General features: G+C 40.4%; 1 long non-coding RNA gene across 1 annotated transcript; it reads right to left on the minus strand.

Annotated features, from left to right (window-relative positions):
• Positions 1-15,557: 15,557 nt before the first annotated feature.
• LOC147905025 (uncharacterized) lies at positions 15,558-18,162 on the minus strand. Its single transcript, XR_015543437.1, has 3 exons — positions 17,985-18,162; positions 17,678-17,887; positions 15,558-16,426 (listed from the first exon to the last, which is right to left on the minus strand). It is a non-coding gene; the product is annotated as an uncharacterized LOC147905025 (long non-coding RNA).
• Positions 18,163-18,368: the final 206 nt, after the last annotated feature.

Below are 18,368 nucleotides of genomic sequence, written 5' to 3' on the forward strand. Positions count from 1 at the left end.
CTGACATGAGAGGAGAACACAATTGGTGTTTCTATCATGTACTCTCTATGGAGCGAATGCCATCAATACATATCAATTGTCATCCAAAGTCACTAGCTACTATATATGCAATGATAACTTCATATATTAGCAAGCTTAATAAGAGAAGGTAGCCATCCGAAATGGTAAACTCCATGTTAATGCGCTATGATCCATCTTGCACACTTTGAATGATGCCTTGAGCGACACTTGTCTACTCACACACTATGGTCACAATGATAAGCATACTATCTCTAAGATCTCAATTATCAAAGTATACATTACATCAAGCATTTTAGCTCTAAATTTAAGCAGCACCACACCCACTACTGAAAGAGTGAGATGCTCCTTCCATTAGGGGACAAGAAAGATCTCTTGCAATTATTAATATTATTTATTGAATTTTGTCACAAGCTATAACACACGCATGCACGCACGCACACGCACACACACACGCACATGCAGGTACCCACACACGTGTGCGCACACACACACACACACACATATACACATGTATATCTATATGTAGTTATTTTGTCTGTGTATCGATGTATGTGATGATATGTGTAGGTATTTGTTTCTATGTATTTAGATAATATATGAATACAAAATAGAGTGGGCAAACATAGAATGCGAATAAAGTAGAAAATTAAACTTTGTACATTTGTGTGGAAGGTCTACAAGGGCTTTTGTAAAAAGATAATTTTAGGAATTTTGGCTTCCATATGTTTGCATGCAAGCTTTTTAAGGGAACTTGCCTTGATTTTTCCTTCTCTCCTAATGAGCTCCTATCAAGATTTTAAGCTTGAATTTACAAATGTGAAGCAATGCAAGAGGATAAGCATAAGGGCTGAGATTGCATTATTAATCCATGATGACATGCACAACAAGTATGAAGACGATGTCTATTCACCAAAGATATGATAATGTATAAAATCCTTTAAAGTGTACATGTATTATGACGTATGTTGCATCATAATATAACATCATGTATAAAGGCACATTATAAACTATCAAATGCCTCTACAAATCGTTGAAACATTGAAAAGTCATGGGTCACCGGGTGGCTTGTGGTGGAAATCTACAAGCCCATGATAAACTATCAAACGCCTTTGTACACCGTTGACATGATGAATGAACATTGGAAGCTTGCAATGGTAATCTCAATTCCTCACCATTTTGTATGGAAGAAGCTTATGGTGGTCAGTGTTGAGGATCAAAGTTGCAATAGCTGCACTTTCTCCACCGATTAAATAATCAAAGGTTATGGAGAAGAGATCTTCTATTGTGAAGCAACCAATGAAATTTGTCAATCATTCTTTTCTTTTTATCTTTTATTTTTATATTTAGTTAACCTTTATTAGACTACATCATCATGTACTGGATATAAGAACCGAAAATAAAGATCTTTTATGCATTGTGGTTGTGCATAATATTATGTTTAAGGGTTGCTTCCTTTTTCTTATCATTAGATCTTTACAAGTATGATTACATAATAACTTCATTTTTTCTCCATCAATAAATGTTAATGGATTTTTTAGATTTAAAGTGTATATATTAATAGCCATGTTAACTAGAGCAAGGCTTGCTATCGTGTAGTGCCAAATCCACCCCATTAGATCTTTGTAAGATGTAACAGCCTACATTTTGAGGCACTAGCTGCCACCATCCGTGCCTTTAAAGCATTGTAAAGAAATATGCTCCATTGGATCAACATCCAATGGTGCCTGCGTGATCGATTTCCATTCGTCAGATCAAACTTTAATCGAATGGCTCATGTGCCCCTTCGCCCAATGCCACAACATAACCATTAGATCTAACGTCTCTCTTTTATGCCCCCAACTAAAATACTTGCTCAATTATCACAAGAGATGAGCGATACAATTGATGAACCAAGAACTCCTACTCAAAATGTGAATTGAGAACTCCTACTCACCCAGTTAGGTTATTGACACACCTATTTAAGGACCCTATAGAGCAGTTGCTCCTATAACTCTACTGATTCGAGACACTATGCATACTACCACCAACTCTGATGTGACCTATATAGAATCCATATTTGTCAACAATACCTTTAAGAAAAACATGTCTTTAGAACATCTCCATTCTCTACCAAGTAGCAACCATGCAAACAGCTAGTTCCATACACCCAACTACATGTGAAAAATATGTCATGCATGGATGAATAGAGAGCTTCCACTGCAAGCTTCCTTTTGAGCTTACTAAATCATCATACAAAGGAACCACCAAGAGGCTTCTATCTAACACACCCTAAAAGCCCATGAGGGAATCACACAATCTTTGAACCAAAAGCAATGTCCCAAAAATATTGAGATACACAAATGACTTAATCCAGTATCTAAAAACATGACTTACAAATGAAAATCCAAAGTCATCTCAAACAATTGGACGCTTACAAAAAGCCTGACCAACCCTACAAATACTTCTAAGTCAAAAAGACCTATCTTCACACTAACATCCGCTTTAGCAAATCCCGCAAGTTCTTCCTTGGTTGAAAATTCCTCCACTGCACATGCTTAGTCCTTTGAATTGACCTTCAATTTTTCATCGTTTTGCCTTTTGTGGCAATGTCTCTTGATATGGCCTTCACACGTATACTAGTTCTTATTCTCCTTCACAACCCACATAGTTTCACTTGCAAGTTGCAAAGACTTCTCTTGCTTTTCTTCACTTATGCAATCTACAAAATTAGCATTATCATCTAGACATAAAACTGAATGGTGTCATTATACCTGGGTTGTAAACTCTTTGGTAGGATAGCTTTTTGATCCTCCTCTTCAATTTTGGAACCGAGTTCAATTAGCTACTTCAGTAAGGCTTTCACTCAATTTAGAAAGACTATCAAGCCTTTAGTCTCTCCCATCTACAAACTTTAAAGCTCATGATTTAATGTGGCTTTTGAGTGCCTCATTGTGACCCCAAATAAAGCTTCACGAATTGTCCAATTCTCTACATCAGTCTTTGATAGATTGAAGTGATGAAAGTATGCATCTCCGAGTGCCCAACACATCATCCCTTTTTTCCTATGATGGCTTTTCCATTTCATTTATCATTGGCTTCTTTTTCGTACCGAGACTACACCCCTTAAATTTTTCTAAATGAAATGTTATCTTGTAGCTAGCTGCCAAGTGGGGAAATTCCATCCATTGATGGATGGTGGAACCTACCACAACTTTCTCCTTCAAGAGATCCATATTGACTGAAAAAGACCTCTATAATCTTGTGTTTTTTATTTTAAAAAATCTTGTTTTTTTTAAAAACCTATCTAATTCTTAAATTTTGGCAAGCAATCATGCACCAACTCAAAATGTCACACAACTAGTCTAGGATGCCCTCCTGATAACTTGGCTCTAACACCACTTGGTACGTTTTTAGAGCTTCAATTTTCATGAAGATTTCATGCAATTAAAATCCTTGAATGCTCAAATTGCATGATAGAGAGAATCACAATTTGATAATCGCATAAAATGACCAGTTTTCCCCACATAAAATTGATTGCTACATACTAAAATCCCACAACCAATAAAACCTTAAACAGGTTGAAATTATCACGAGACAGGAGTGGCATAGTCAATGGACCAAATTCTCTATGTTGATTTTGACTCTAAACATTAATCAAGAACTTGTGAACTCCTTTCCACCCCAACCGGGTTTGTTATAGTTTCTACAAAGTGACACAAGCCTCTCTAAGGGCCCAATAGAGCAGTTGCAGCTACAACTCTACTTATTTGTTGAGATGATATGCATACTTCCACTAACTCTCATGTGACTCTTCTTGATAGAAGGCACAAGGGCCATCATCTGAGCCTCAAAAGGGGAAACAAATTGCCATCCTCCCAATTATATAGAAGCTAAATCTATTAGCAAAACTACCATGTAGAAAACATCTTTAGAACTTATCCACGCCAAGTAGCAACCATGCAAAGAGATAGTTCCACACATCCAACTCCACATGAAAAATGTGTTGCATCAGCCAATACATGCTACCTATGTTGCATGGACCAAAAAGAGCTCCCACTGCAAGCTTCATTTTGACCTTTTGTAAATCACCATATACATCCTTTTTTGTTTTCAATTGCTTAAAATATTTTAATACAAATTTTCAATCATTTTTAATAAATATCACTTTAATAGCCATTTGTAGTGTGGATGTAAAGGGCAAGATAAAGGATGAAGCTCCAATGTGTATCAAGAAGTAGCATCACATGCCTAAAGGGCTAGCCAAAGGATGAACCTCTAATGGGTGCTAAGAAGTAAAGCAGAAGCATCATGATCTTGAAGGGGGGTCGTGTTAGTGCCCAAAACTAAGTCCATAATAGACTACTCCTAAGTATGGACCAATTATAGAAGGACATGTAAGGGAGAAGTAACAAAGAGAAGGATTACAAACTAAAATCCTCCAGGATAGAATGGAATCACTAGAAGACCAAGCCACAATGCTCAATTTGTTTCAATAGGCACTTGATTTGGAATAGTATACAAGTATATAAGGAAGATCCAACCTCTACTACACTTAAATAGTTTTCTTAGAAATCGATAACAACCATGTCAAAGTAAAATCCTTAAGGATGATGTCAAGGAATCCCAAAACATTCCATACCATTGCCTTAAAGGCAGTGCTAGTAATTTATAAATAACGATCATAACCATGGACAAAATACAATTTAGGAATCCTCCTTCAATGATAATACATCTTAAAGAATTAAAACAATTTGTGCAAATAATATCTAATACTTGAGAGTATTACAATTTAAGTTCTATAATACAGATATTACTCACATTAGAGTATGAATTTGAATCCCACACAACAAAAAGAACAAGTAACAAGGTTTTGATAATATAGATGATGAGCAACAACTATGAACAAAGGCTTGCTGACTCTTTGTACATCCAAACTTTAAGATTTGTAACTTCTCTACTAGGGAGAAAATTTGTCAGATTAATGCACTCCTTTCATTTCTTATTCGTGCACCTTTTCTTTCCAAGCAAAACAACATTTGTAAGAATGGCCTAACAGAAGAATGAAAGAAGACACTTTGGCACTGCCTTTTTTGCTTGGGATAAAAATATAACTTTGTACAATTAGTGATGAGTTGCACTTTCAACCTTAAGCCAAACCTAAAATTACAATGAGTTCCACTTCAACCTTAAGCCAAACCTAGAATCACAAAAACGTTCTCATATAAAAAGGATGTTGTACAAAAGAATATCTTATAGGCATCCATCATCTTGAAGTACTACTAACCTAACCAAATAATACCCACTCTTCAATTCATTGTGCTACCAAACATTGTCCTATATACACCTTTTGGTGCTTACCTAATATCATACAAGTTCAATGTGATTTTAAAAGTGGTCTAGTAGACATTTTTACGTAAAACATAAGTTAATAATACCCACTCTTCAAATCAATATGGCTAAAACTTGAGGTTCCAAATCCCTTTAGTAGGAATACCTATCAAAATCTTGAGTATGAGATGAATTTAACAATATGCCAAAGTAGAAATTAGTCAAATTACCGTCGTTGTGTTCTAGACTAAAAGAGATTCAAATATATCTTTATGCCTTGAAATTTAGGTAACATGAAAAAGTTACATTAATTTGAAATGAGATGGGTTTTCACATTTTAGTGTGTTTTTTGTTTTACCTCCCTCATCCAAAATACCCCCCCCCCCCTGGACCTCATATATTATGAAAAATATGTATAAATCTTAAAATCTTGCATATTTTTCAAGGTATATACCTTATATTTTGTGGAGGGGGAACATGATTTTTTCATATATTTCCCTTACATATTTGAATTTCTTTTACACCCCAAGGGCTAAAATTACTATCTCCTACTAATATATCAAATGTAACATAATTGTAAGAAATAAATTTATTATTGATAATGATCCTTGTTAATAGAAGTACCATTAACATGCATCCAAATGAGTCATCCTCCTTTGTAGAATTAGCATAATGCATAAAAGGAGTGCTACTTGTTTGGATCAAAGCCATACCCAAAAGGTCATGAATTTTTGTAACAATTTCCTCTTGATAAGGAGGGATTGAGAGCATGTACATTCGGTGAGCTTGAGGATCATTCAAGTAAGAGAATTTAGTAAATCTTTGTAAAAAATAATTAGAATGTGTTTACAAAAACGTAATGGTCAAAGGGTTTTCCCAAACTAGAGGAGATTCTTCTTTCACACATAAATGAATACTGACATGGCCTTTTTCATAACTATCAAAACCTGATATGACTTACTAAGGGAATGGTGTTTCCATCTTTAAGTCATACATGATATTTCTATTTTTATAGCAAATGGGGAGCACACATTCTGTGTGCCCATGGCACGATTTCTCATAATGTACCATAATATGCCCCAAATGACATCGGTGCACAAAAGGATAGCAACTAAAAAAGATGAATGCTCCAAGTATCCCTAGATATATGATAGAGCTTAATTTCAAGGATGTTTTTTCTAGTGAAGCCTTTGAAAGCACGTGATGCTGCTAGAAGTACCACTTTGTCCTCCATTGCAACACTCTATTCTTTTGTTAGGTCATGAAAAATGAAGTTATCCATAACACCATCATCAATGAGAACTAGGGTTGTCTACGCTTTAGGTAACACTCGTCATGTGTAGGGGAGCTTTGATACTACTAGCCCTTGGATCCTTCTATTCCTCAAGAAGGCATCCTCTCTATTCACAATTAAAGCATGAGACTTCCTTGATATACTATCAAAAGTCCACTCATTCGCTAACATTTCACCATTGCAATACCTTTTGATACTAAATTTATTAAACTTCTGGATAAAGGTACCTCCTTTACATGAAAACACCTGTTTTTGTTAGGGTAGAGAACGTGTCTCTCTTTTCCTATCATTAATCTCTTCTTCCAAGTCTTTAAACTACTTCTTCATTTTACATAGAACAAGTTAGCGCAACATAAATATTGTGGATTTTTTTGGTTTAAAGCTTCTACCTTAAGAAGGGTTTCCAAAAAAGCATCAAACAAACTCTCTTTTACCACTGTTGCAACTTCACCACCATACCATCATGTTTGTTTTGAAAAAGCAAACAAGCATGTTTCTTTGTGTTTCTCACAGCAGGCCTCATGAAATTGCATGGTTGAGTCTTTTCCTCCAAAGAATAGATCAATGAGACTGAGTTCCTCTTCACCTTTGCACTGTTTAGATTTCCACAACTGGTCACCAATTTTCACAAGATATTGAATTCACCTTATCTTGTTTCTTTTGCCATCTCTTCCACATTTCAGTGAAGATCACAAAGAAAATATGTGGGAAAGAGTGAACACAATGAAAATATGCAAGTTCTCATCTTTCAAAAGGTACAATCAAATGATGGGCTTCTCAATGATTGAGTGTTGTCCTTTCTTTAAACACTTTGTAAGGTACCTTTCTCTTTGGGAAATTGTAGGTCATCTTGCCCTTCTCAACAATTGAAGGGTTGATTCTTACGGACAGGGATATGCTCAACCTTCTTTGTCTTGAAAAAAGCAATATACCTCCTCTCTTTTCTTTATTATTTAATTATTTATTTATTTTGTGTATGTGTCTATGCTACAATAGCAAGGAGCATGGGTTATGGCTCAAATGTTGAACATGAAAGTATTCTAAAAATTATTAGCTATTATTGTCAAATTCTCATAAAGTAGAAGGAATGTATATGAGATCAATTTCCTACCTAATTCTTCGATTGATTTTGGCATACAAGGGCCAATTACCCTATTTTGCTTCAATGCTTGGATGGATCTTTCTTTCGAACAAGAGTGGAGGTTACAGGTAGACTGGACCAGTGCAAGATCGGGTATTTCACCAAGAATTGCCCTAGAAAGAAGAAAAGGCCCAAAATGCCTTTTGGTACAACAGCTCCCCTTCGACCTTGATAGGGGGTGGGATACCTCCTACGACTGCTCCCCAGGCAAAGAGGCCATAGGCAAATGCTTAAGAGTGATAGGATAGGGAAAGAGAGCTTATGAGTGAAATAGGGGAGAGGGCAAGCATATGATTATGCTTATGCTTATATGCATATGCATGAGCATATGAATTTGCATATGCTTATGAGTGTGAGAGGGTAGGGGAATTAGGGAAGAGGGCATAACCAAGGCAAAGAGGGCATAAGCAAATGCTTAGGAGTGATAGGATAGGGGAAGAGAGCTTATGAGTGAAATAGGAGAGAGGGAAAGCATATGATTATGCTTATGCTTATATACATATGCATGAGCATTTGAACATGTGCTCATGCATAAGCATAAGCATTTTCATATGCTTATGAGTGTGAGAATGGTAGCCAATTTGGTAGGTCTCACTATATGCAATGGTCTAGGTGAGAGAGAAGCCCTGCCACCTCTGTAGGTTCTTCAAGAGGCTTCTAGAAGTTTGTCAACAACAAACGGATAGTCACCTCAGAGGATGTGCGAGGAGGATACTTCCCCTTGATTGGGTGGATACAAATGACAGGCCCATTGTTTGCTCCTTGTGGATGGGGGCTTTATGCTTTATTGTTCTACTCTCTGCGCATTGTTCAATACCTGGTTCTGTATCAATCTCTATCAACTTGTGTGCGCATGATGGGAAGGAGCGAGATTTGTATTTAGCACTATGTGTTTCTTGGGCTACATCTCTACACACATTCTTTGAGGAGTGTTGGCTACAGAAAGCGACCAGAGCCTTAAGCAAGAATCACAAGCGAGGGAAGCTTGGAGGTGAGATCCTTTGGAAGGAGATCTCAATTCGAGCTTGTGGAAATCATTTCCTATGTCTGAAGGATAGGTTACTTTTACGAGAAAGAAGGAGATAAAGAATTAGATTGTGTGTCTTAGTGAGGGATTGCTAGTTGTCGGATCAATTGCATCTGTCTTTACTTTATTCAAGGAACTTCAACTCAATGGCAAGTTCCTACCTGCACTACTGAAAACCAAACCCCTGGGCTCGTTATGCAGGCTTGAACCCAGTACGCCTAAAACAACAAGAACCCTAATCCATTAGTGCCCTTGCACTCAACCCGAGAATCACCTGCCTAACCCAAGCCTCCCAAAGCATCGTCTTGTGTCACCAGAGCACATGTCAAACATGGTCTATCCCAAGTAGCAAGTGGACATGATCTAAGTGCATGACACAGCACGTTAAAGCATCATCATAGGCTTGGATCTTGATTGGAAGGCCAACGACCTTATGATCCCAAAACCACTTCCCAACGGGAAGCTGCACCTCGTAGGTGTGATCGCTAGTCTGGGTATTGTAGTTAGGCCCAATTTCTGCACGAGTTTTTAATTCACAAAATTGTGAGAGCTGCCTGGATCAAAGAGACCATGTACTTGTTGATGCCTCACTTCTCCATAGGCTCAAAAAAGGTCTTGGGGTCCAAACAGTTTATGATTTAAACTACAATTAAAAGAAATAGGAAAAGTAATAGGGCAAATAGGTCATACATGTGAGAGTTTGCATCGGGTCGACAGGTCCCCAAAGTCACAAGCAAAGGCGGAGCAGTTCGGGTTGCTAGGGCAGGCATTGCAAGGTATCCCCTAGAGGGGAATGTCAATGTGCACCAGTGCCAAGCGCAAGTGGCCGTGACACCTGGCTGCCCAATCATCATTTCATTGCATCAATTAGCAGCATATTCCCATGGTTTTGGACAATAGAAGACAATGCAAGTCAAAAACTGTAGAGTTGACTTTCTAGTAAAAAAGGCAACGCATTTACTTCTTTGTATCAACTGTCAGTCGACCATTGACCATCCAACTAGGGTCGACCAGTCTACCCTAAAAGACTAAAAGGATGTTCATTTCAGCATTCAGCTCATACAGTTCAGCCTTCAGCAGTTAGCCTCCATCCTAAGCATTCAGCCCACATAGCAGACAGCAGCAAGTCCTGCATTCATCCGCAGTCTTCATCTTCCACGTAGGAGCAGCATTGGGAAGGCATCAGGCCTCCCGCAGCCTGGTTCTTCATCAACATCCACTACAGCCTCTCCATCGATGTCTAGTCGTCAGCAGCAGCATATGGAGTCAGTCATAGCCCAAACCTAAAGGGGCTAATCATTGTAACCAGTTCATTGCATTCATTTAGCAGTTGCACATTGCATTGCATGCCAATTGGTGTGCCTTGTGTCAGATTTGCATTCTCTTTCTCTCTCTCTCTCTCTCTCTCTCTCTCTCTCTCTCTCTCTCTCTCTCTCGGTGCTATCTAACCCTTAATTGAGCTTAATTGAGGTTGTTTAACTATGGTTAGAAGCCTATGCATGTTACAATGACAGATATATGCAATAACAAAGCCTTCGTTGCACAAGGCAAGAGTAAGGGCATAGGAGAGGGCAAGTTTAGCAACGGCAAGCCCAACAAGAAGAAAGACGACAAATCTGATGAGGAGGATGACTCTTCTAGTGGAGGAAGCACAGGAACTATAGAAAGAAGTCCATGCTTCGAAACCGTTGTAACCAGCATTACGACCTCGTAAAGATCAAGGCCACTCACCTTTGAGGAGCTGGGCTATGTTGGTACAAAAGGAGACTAGGGCAAAGATCTATGACTATCACGTGCAACATAGGTGGCAATGACACTTCACTGCCTAATCATAATTTCACAGCATCAATTAGCAGCAGATTCGCATAATTTTGGACAATGCAGGTCAAAAAATGCAGAGTAGACTTCCCTATCAAAAAGTCAACTTGTTGACTTCTTTAATCAACGTTGACTTATGACCGACCAAGTCAGCTATTGACGTTGACCAGCTGACCAAGGTCAACGGTTGACGTTGACCTTCCGACGAGTCTATCCTAATGTTATGCTCTAGCTGAGATAGCATGACCTCGAAAAGATCGGTGGGCATTTTCCCTTAGATGACCGACTTTTGTAATATTTTATGTGCGTAAGTAAAATGGTCAAGGGAAGTAACTACCAAGGTCCTAGGTGAGGGTGTATTGGCATCAACTAGGTGGTTCTGAGTGCTCAGGCCTAGGTGCACCTAAATGTGTGAGAATGCCAAGGGGCAAATGTTTTCATTGTGCCCCAAGAGAGGGGTAAATGGTGTACCAAGCTAAAGGTCTAAAATGATGACATGTGGCAGGAGGGAACCATCTAGGGAATTGTGGGCTTGTGGATAGGCATGAAGGAATGTAATTACGTATCTTTGTGTGCATGCAATCCATGAGAGAGGTTGGGAGGAAAAATACGATGTCATCTTGCCTATGATTGCCCGTGATTGGATGAAAGGAACAAATAGTAGTAAATAGTGTATCATTTGGTATCAGAGCATTAGGCTGGACGAGGGGATTGCGTATGAAGGGAGCGCAGGTGCGGGATATGTGACGACGGAAATCAGCATGGTTGACTGGCTCGACGAGGTACGGCGAGGAGCGCAGGGCATGTATCAACCTACCGTAGCTGCACAGTCGTAGGCTTGTAGTGGTATTACGCAAAGGAATTCGAGACTTCCACGCAGGATCATGATGCAAAAGCCGTTGTGACGATTTGGGCAAACGTAGCAAGCGGTGCACCGTGGGCAGATCATGGCATAGCTCAGTTTTGGACTGTCGCTGGGAATACATAAGACGGCTGGCTACGTGGTGGCTGGACGGCGATACGTGGCTAATTGCCTTAACGAAGGGGTCGGGTACCGGTTCGGTCGATGGGACTAGAAGCAAGGCTTCAGTGCAGGATTACACTGTGGACGCGTATCATTTTGGTATCATACGCAGGGCGTGTGACGACGTGTGCTATTTGTGGTCACGTAGATAGCCCGTGGGCTGAGGCGGATTCTGAAACAGAGAGTAGGATGGAGAAGACCAAGATGATTCCGAAAGAGTGAGACTATGTCTGAGAGAGAAGCAAATTGTTTGGATTTTCGAGACTTGCGAGGCTTTGGCAGAAGAAGAAATTCGGGACTCCGGGATATTCCAGGGAGCATCTTTTTTTTCCTTCTATACAACTTTTCAGTTGCAGTCTATTATTCCTGTATAGCAAAAAAAGGGGAATTTGAAGTGTGATATCTTTTTGGGGTTTTTGACATACGGAGAGAAGTTTTTTTTTTTTTTTTAAATCTATTTTCCCTTTTGAAAGAATGGAGGCAGAGGGACAAGATTCTAGGGTAAATCCTGGTGAATCTAGAGCGTAGCCTACACAAGTGTCCCATCACACAACACCTACTCTGGTGGGTAGGATTTCTATATTAGAAGATGCCTTACAACAGATCATGAACCAGCAGCTTCAAGTGAACACTGGTCAAAATGAAATTAGAGAGATGGTGCAAGCCTTGTCGGCTAGACCATCTAGAAATGAAAAGGGCAAAGCTCCAGCAGAGCCAGAGCAGCAGAGCCAGAGCCCAGTATACACTCGTCGAAACGTGCGAAGGTCAAGGTACCTAATACTGCTAATCATAGACCAGAAAAGTACGCTGGTCGGATGACCGAACGCAGTTCTGATGTGATCGAGGTTTGGTTACACAAGTGGGAAGAAGCCTTCGCCATTTGTGAAATCAGATCTGATCTAAAGAAAATCCGCGAGACCACTCACCTGTTTATTGAGGCAGCGGATAGGTGGTGGATAAAACAACAGAAAGATCATGTTGCCCCTACCACCTGGGAAGGGTTTAAGGCTGAATCTAAGAAACACTTTCTTCCACCTGACAAAGAGTCCCAAGCTTGGGATGCTTACAGAAACCTTCGCCAGAGGAATTTGTCGGTGGCAGAGTACACTGACAAGTTCAGGGAATGTGCTATGAAAATAACAGACCCTCTCCCTATGTTGGTTCAGTTGAAAGACTATATCTATGGATTGAACGACAAGATTAAAATGGAAGTTCGGGCTAAATATGTGACTACATTAGATGAATCTATTATAGTAGCCCTGAACTATGAGGATGCCAGAGGCAGACCTAGTGGGTTTGTGCAGGCAGGGACTCAGCATGAGTACCCTAGAAAAGGGGGATTTTAGAGGAAATGGACTTCAAAGACAAGTGTCTTACAGCCAAGTAGCCAAACCAAGCAGGTGAAGCCGGTTGAGGGACAAGCAAAGACAAGTACCACCATTGGGGTGAAAAGAAAAGTAACTCCAATGGCAGCCCGGGCTTGGTCAAAGTCCTCATTGACCCCTGAGCAAAAAGAAAAAGCTAGAAAAGAAGGATTGTGCTTCGGCTGCCTTCAACGACATCAGTGGAAAGATTGTCCACTAAACAAAGACCGTCGCACGGCCAATATGATAATATCTGAATGCGACGCGAAAATGCAGGAGAGTCCCAATGCAGAACATATGCAGATGCAATTAGCGGGACCTTCTCAGAGGTTAGTACCTGTGTTGTTAAGTGTGTCTGTTACTAAGTTAGTAAGCGATGCACTTGATAACATCCTTTTAAAGCCCGCAGCAACGGGGTATACGGTTTTCGATGAGCTCGAGTTGATTAAAATGAAAGGGCAAGTAGCCAATCATGATGTGATTGTGTTGTTTGACTCAACGTCAACGCACAATGTAATTAACTCGAAGCTTATTAAGAGGCTCAAGTTGAAAACTAGTCCGTCTGACTATGCTTATATGGTCAGGATGGCGGACGGAAGTTCAACTGAAGTATGGGACCAGAGGGTTACCCAGTTAGAACTTCAAATATAGGACTATGTTGAGAAGCTGGACTTTGAGTTGACCAGGCTTGCTCACGCAAATATAGCCCTAGGCATGGCTTGGCATTTTTGGAAAAATCGAGCCATTGATTGGAAAAAGCATATTTACAAGTTCAAGATGAACGGGGTAGAATATGTTTTGCGAGGTGAAAAGGATTTACCTCAAGGACCATTGATTTCAGCCATGGAAATTCGGAAGACTCCGAAAGAGTTTCTGTGTCTGTATATAGCGTCGGTAGAGTCGATTGATGATGCATCGGCTAGAACTGAGGCTACCCAAGCTGGGGAAATGGCCGAGTTGGCTAAGGAGATATCGGAGAAGTTCTCTGATTGTTTTAGGGGTGAGTTACCTTATGGGTTATCTCCAGAGCGAAATGTTAAGCATAAAATTGAGCTTATCCCAGGGGCAGAACCTGTAAATAGACCTCCCTATAGATTAAGCTTTACAGAAGAAGCTGAGGTGCGAAGACAACTGGAAGAATACCTCAAGCTGGGGCAGATTCAACCTAGTTTTTCACCTTTTGCTTCGCCAATGATATTAAAGAAGAAGAAAGATGATACTTTTCGTCTCTGTATAGATTACAGGGCATTGAATAATATCACTATTATGCACAGGTATCTGATGGCTCGGATCGATGATTTGCTAGATGCATTACATGGGGCCATAATTTTCAGTAAGATAGATCTTAAGTGTGGCTACCATCAGATCCGTATTAGAGCCGAGGATGTGCATAAAACCGCTTTTAGAAGCAGGTTTGGTCATTATGAGTTTTTGGTAATGCCCTTTGGACTTACCAATGCTCCAGCTACATTCGTCATGCTTATGAATGATTTACTACGTCCGTATATCGGAAAGTTTGTAGTACATTTTATTGACGATATTATGATATTCAGTAAAAGTATTACTGAGGATCACGAACACTTAAGAATAGTGTTCAGTACTTTGAGGAAAGCCAGTCTTTATGTAAATAAAAAGAAAACTATACTGTGTATGGTAAGACTTGAATATTTAGGATTCATAATTACTCCAGAGGGGGTAGAAATGGATCCAAAGAAAGTGGCTGCGATACTGACTTGGCCAATCCCTCAAAGTTTGACCGCTTTGCGATCATTCTTGGGATTTGTCCAATTTTATCGAAGGCCTATCAAAGGATATTCCGAAATAGTATCGCCATTGACTGATCTGACCTCATATAAAATACCTTTTATATGGAGACAGAATCAACAGGAAAGTTTTAACACCATAAAACAAGCTGTGGTCATAGGACCGATGTTAAAAATAGATGATCCCCAGAAACCGTTGTTCTTGGAAACCGATGCAAGTGGCATTGCAGTAGGAGCAGTTCTCCTCCAAGAGGGAAGGCCAGTAGCCTTTGAAAGCAAGAAGCTTTCTCCCTCTCAATGAAATTTGCCAACTCATGAATTAGAGTTGTATGCTATCGTCCATGCTTTGAAAACATGGAGACATTATTTGTATGGATCAGAGTTTTATGTGGATATTAATCATGATACTCTGAAACATTTTTGTAAACAACCTGACTTGAGAGGCTGCCAAGCTAGGTGGACAGAACTCATGCAGGAATTTAATTTGACGATTCGGTATCGAAGAGGGAAGGAGGATAATAAAGTTGCTAATGCGGTGTCACGCATTATGCATAACATGAGTTTCACGGTGTTAGAGAGTGCTCTAATGGCCGAGATAAAAGAAACTCAAAAGGTGGACGAGTTTGTCCAGAGCCTATGGCCTAAGGCTCGTATGTTAAAACCCGGGGAAAAGGATGACCTGGCATCGAGAAAAGGCCAAATTTATGCAAGATATGCCATAAGGGATGGTATGCTGAAAAGAAATGGCAAGGTAGTAGTACCTAATCAGAATGATCTCAGGCAGAGAGTCATGCATATAGAAGCATATAGATTACGCTTGCATCTGCATATAGGCATAGTTAGTCAGTCACTCCAATCAAAGCATAGTCAATTACGCTAGTCAATCGAGTCAGAGCACAACTAGCTGAGTCATCAATCCTCCATTTGCAAGTAGCGCTTCATTTTCTTTTGACACGACCCCGGAGGTCCTAAAAATCGGACTTGCAGAATAAGCAAAAAGGAACTACCATAGAAACAACTACAATGGTGCAGGCTTGCTCAACACCCAACTGTGATATTCGCATGTAAAAGACTCGAGAAATTGAGACGTCCCCTGCGAGCTACAAGTTGAGTTGCTGGTATATCTTCCAACCAGCTCCCAATCAACCACCTAAGGGCCTTGGAAATGCTGTTGGGTCTTGGGCTACATTAGAAAGCAGGTGCATGTCCTCGAAGCAATCCAAGATCAGACCGGCAAGGAGGAACTAGACTTGTTCCCAGTGCCAACCAAGCTGCTGCTGCTGCTGCTGCTGCTGCTGTCACTCCATGAGGCTGATGCCTGCTTTTTCCTGCTGGTTGGCTTGCATGGCTGTCCCAAGTAGCCTCTCCATGGCTGTCCTGCTGCTGTCTACCTGAATCCTTGTGCTATCCTTTGCTGCTCCTAAGGCAGTCCCATGGCTACTTCACTTGCTCCTCCACATAGCTGCATGCATGGCAGTCTACCGCTGTCTTCTTGGCTACCTTTTGGCAGCCCCTAGGGTTGGCTGTCATGTCACATGCATCCTCTGCTCATGCCATGTGATCCTTAGAGCACACAGAGGACAGGAAAAAAACACAGAAAGGCGGAAAACTCATTGATGCAAATAGGCTGTCATGTCGCATGCATCCCCTGCTCCGACCATGTGATCCTGTAGAGAATGCAATGAGCAAATCTCAACTGCAGAAAAGGGAAGAGCAATTGATGCACAAGCAGCAAGGGCACCTATAAGGGTTAAGGGTTAGCCACATAGCAGACACTAGTCTAGATTCTAAAAGTACTTTGGGACCACAAAAACTGCATGCGGAATCCACTTACACCTATAGAAGTGGGACCACAAAAACTGCTTGTGAAATCCCCTTACACCTATAGAAGCCAAGCAATGGAAACAAGCCTTATAATGACGAATTCCGTAAGGATAATAAGATCTGGCTAGCTGCCATGTGCCTGTACAATGAAATTATCAACTGATTCAAGAGCCACCTAGTCGTCGAAGCTTCTCACATCAGGGAGTGTTTGCCTGCATTTGATGGAGCGTGCAAAATATTGCAAGAGCCAAGATTCGCCATACTTAGAGCAAGGATACATTTTAAAGTAAAAGAAAAGGGAGTATATTATTTTGCAGAACGAACTAGTTCATTTAATGGATTAAAATAAGAGAAAACCAGATGCTAGGAACTGCATCTCAAAAACTTATGCTAGTGTCACCTTCATGGAGTCACACACACAGTGCACACACTCTGTCTAGAAAATCCAACTCCATACACATAGGAAAGTCATTCACTCTCACCTTCATGGAGACACACATTGTCTAGGCAATCCAACTCCATAAACAACATAGCTGTATATACATACACAAGTTCATTACTGCAATGACTCCAAGATGCTGTCCTAGGTGAGACGCTCACCTGAGCAAATTAATGTGGACTAGGAATTTGAAATACTACCATGAGTTCCAGGTAAAGGACAACGAGAGCTGAGGAAGAGGGTCGAATGGATGCAAAGCAAGAACTAAATTACCGGCTGAAAGAAAGAGAGCAACCACTTCATGCTAGCACATTGACTCTTGTTGTGAAGTTACAATGATAAACATTTTGAGCCAAATGTTTTGCAACTTTGGCCGATCATTACACCTATGCACTGTAGTTGTGACATATAGAGGGGAAGGGTACAGTTGATGGCTTGAACCCCCAAAATCTAACAAGCCGATGACTTGGATCCTTAAAATCTAACTACTAATTGTCAAGGCAAGAAGCCTTGGTACACAGACTAAGCAAACGGTCCTCTCGTGGAGGTACATGACATTTCCACTTCCCTTCACCTTGTCCTCAATTTCATGATGATTGCACATCAGTTTTATTAGTTTACAAAGATCCAGTCTGAGAGCTATGTTTTAGTTTACCATGTTTGACAAAATTCTTTCTGTGCCACAGTAGAATCTCCCAAGTTAAGGAGCGCCAACTTTGATAAAGTCGAATGTCCCAAGTTGAGGAACTCCAACATTGATAGATAAAATTTCAAGTCAGATGGCCGTTCAGTTGACGAACAGACGTGTTTTGGGGTATAAGGCAGGTGTAGTGATCCAAATGTGCCAACCTCCCATATCCTCGGGCTGAAAAGGTTAAAAGGACAACAGGTTAAAAGGAAAAGAGACAATTCATCCGCAGGAAACAACTCCATTGTATTTCACCCCTTACAAAGAATCCTACCTAACAACTCGATCAAAATCGTATGTACCAAAAGAAAGACGAATGACAAATCCTCATAAGGCGCACGTAGGATAGCAGGTCTCGGACCATCTCTTGCAGGGTACCAAGGACAACGAGCACAGCCCTTAGAAAAGACGGGCACGTGGATTCGGATGTGGCGGATGACCCTCTCGAAAGACCCATGCATAGAAGCCTGAGCTACAAGATGACCGTCCATAGATCCTATGCACGCTTCAAACCAATTCAAGAGGGCCATCCGCCACACCCAAATTCATACTGTCGCCTGCCAGCGAGTCCTCCAAGAAGACGTCTAACATCTGAACTTTTCAAGATGCCTTATCTTTTGGTGTTAAGGAAGAATGAACAGCACACAAATATTTGAAA

The sequence above is a fragment of the Dipteris shenzhenensis genome, chromosome 2, assembly GCF_047967505.1.
Source record: "Dipteris shenzhenensis isolate YYH24624 ecotype China chromosome 2, Dip_SZ_1.0, whole genome shotgun sequence".
Taxonomy (NCBI): domain Eukaryota; kingdom Viridiplantae; phylum Streptophyta; class Polypodiopsida; order Gleicheniales; family Dipteridaceae; genus Dipteris; species Dipteris shenzhenensis.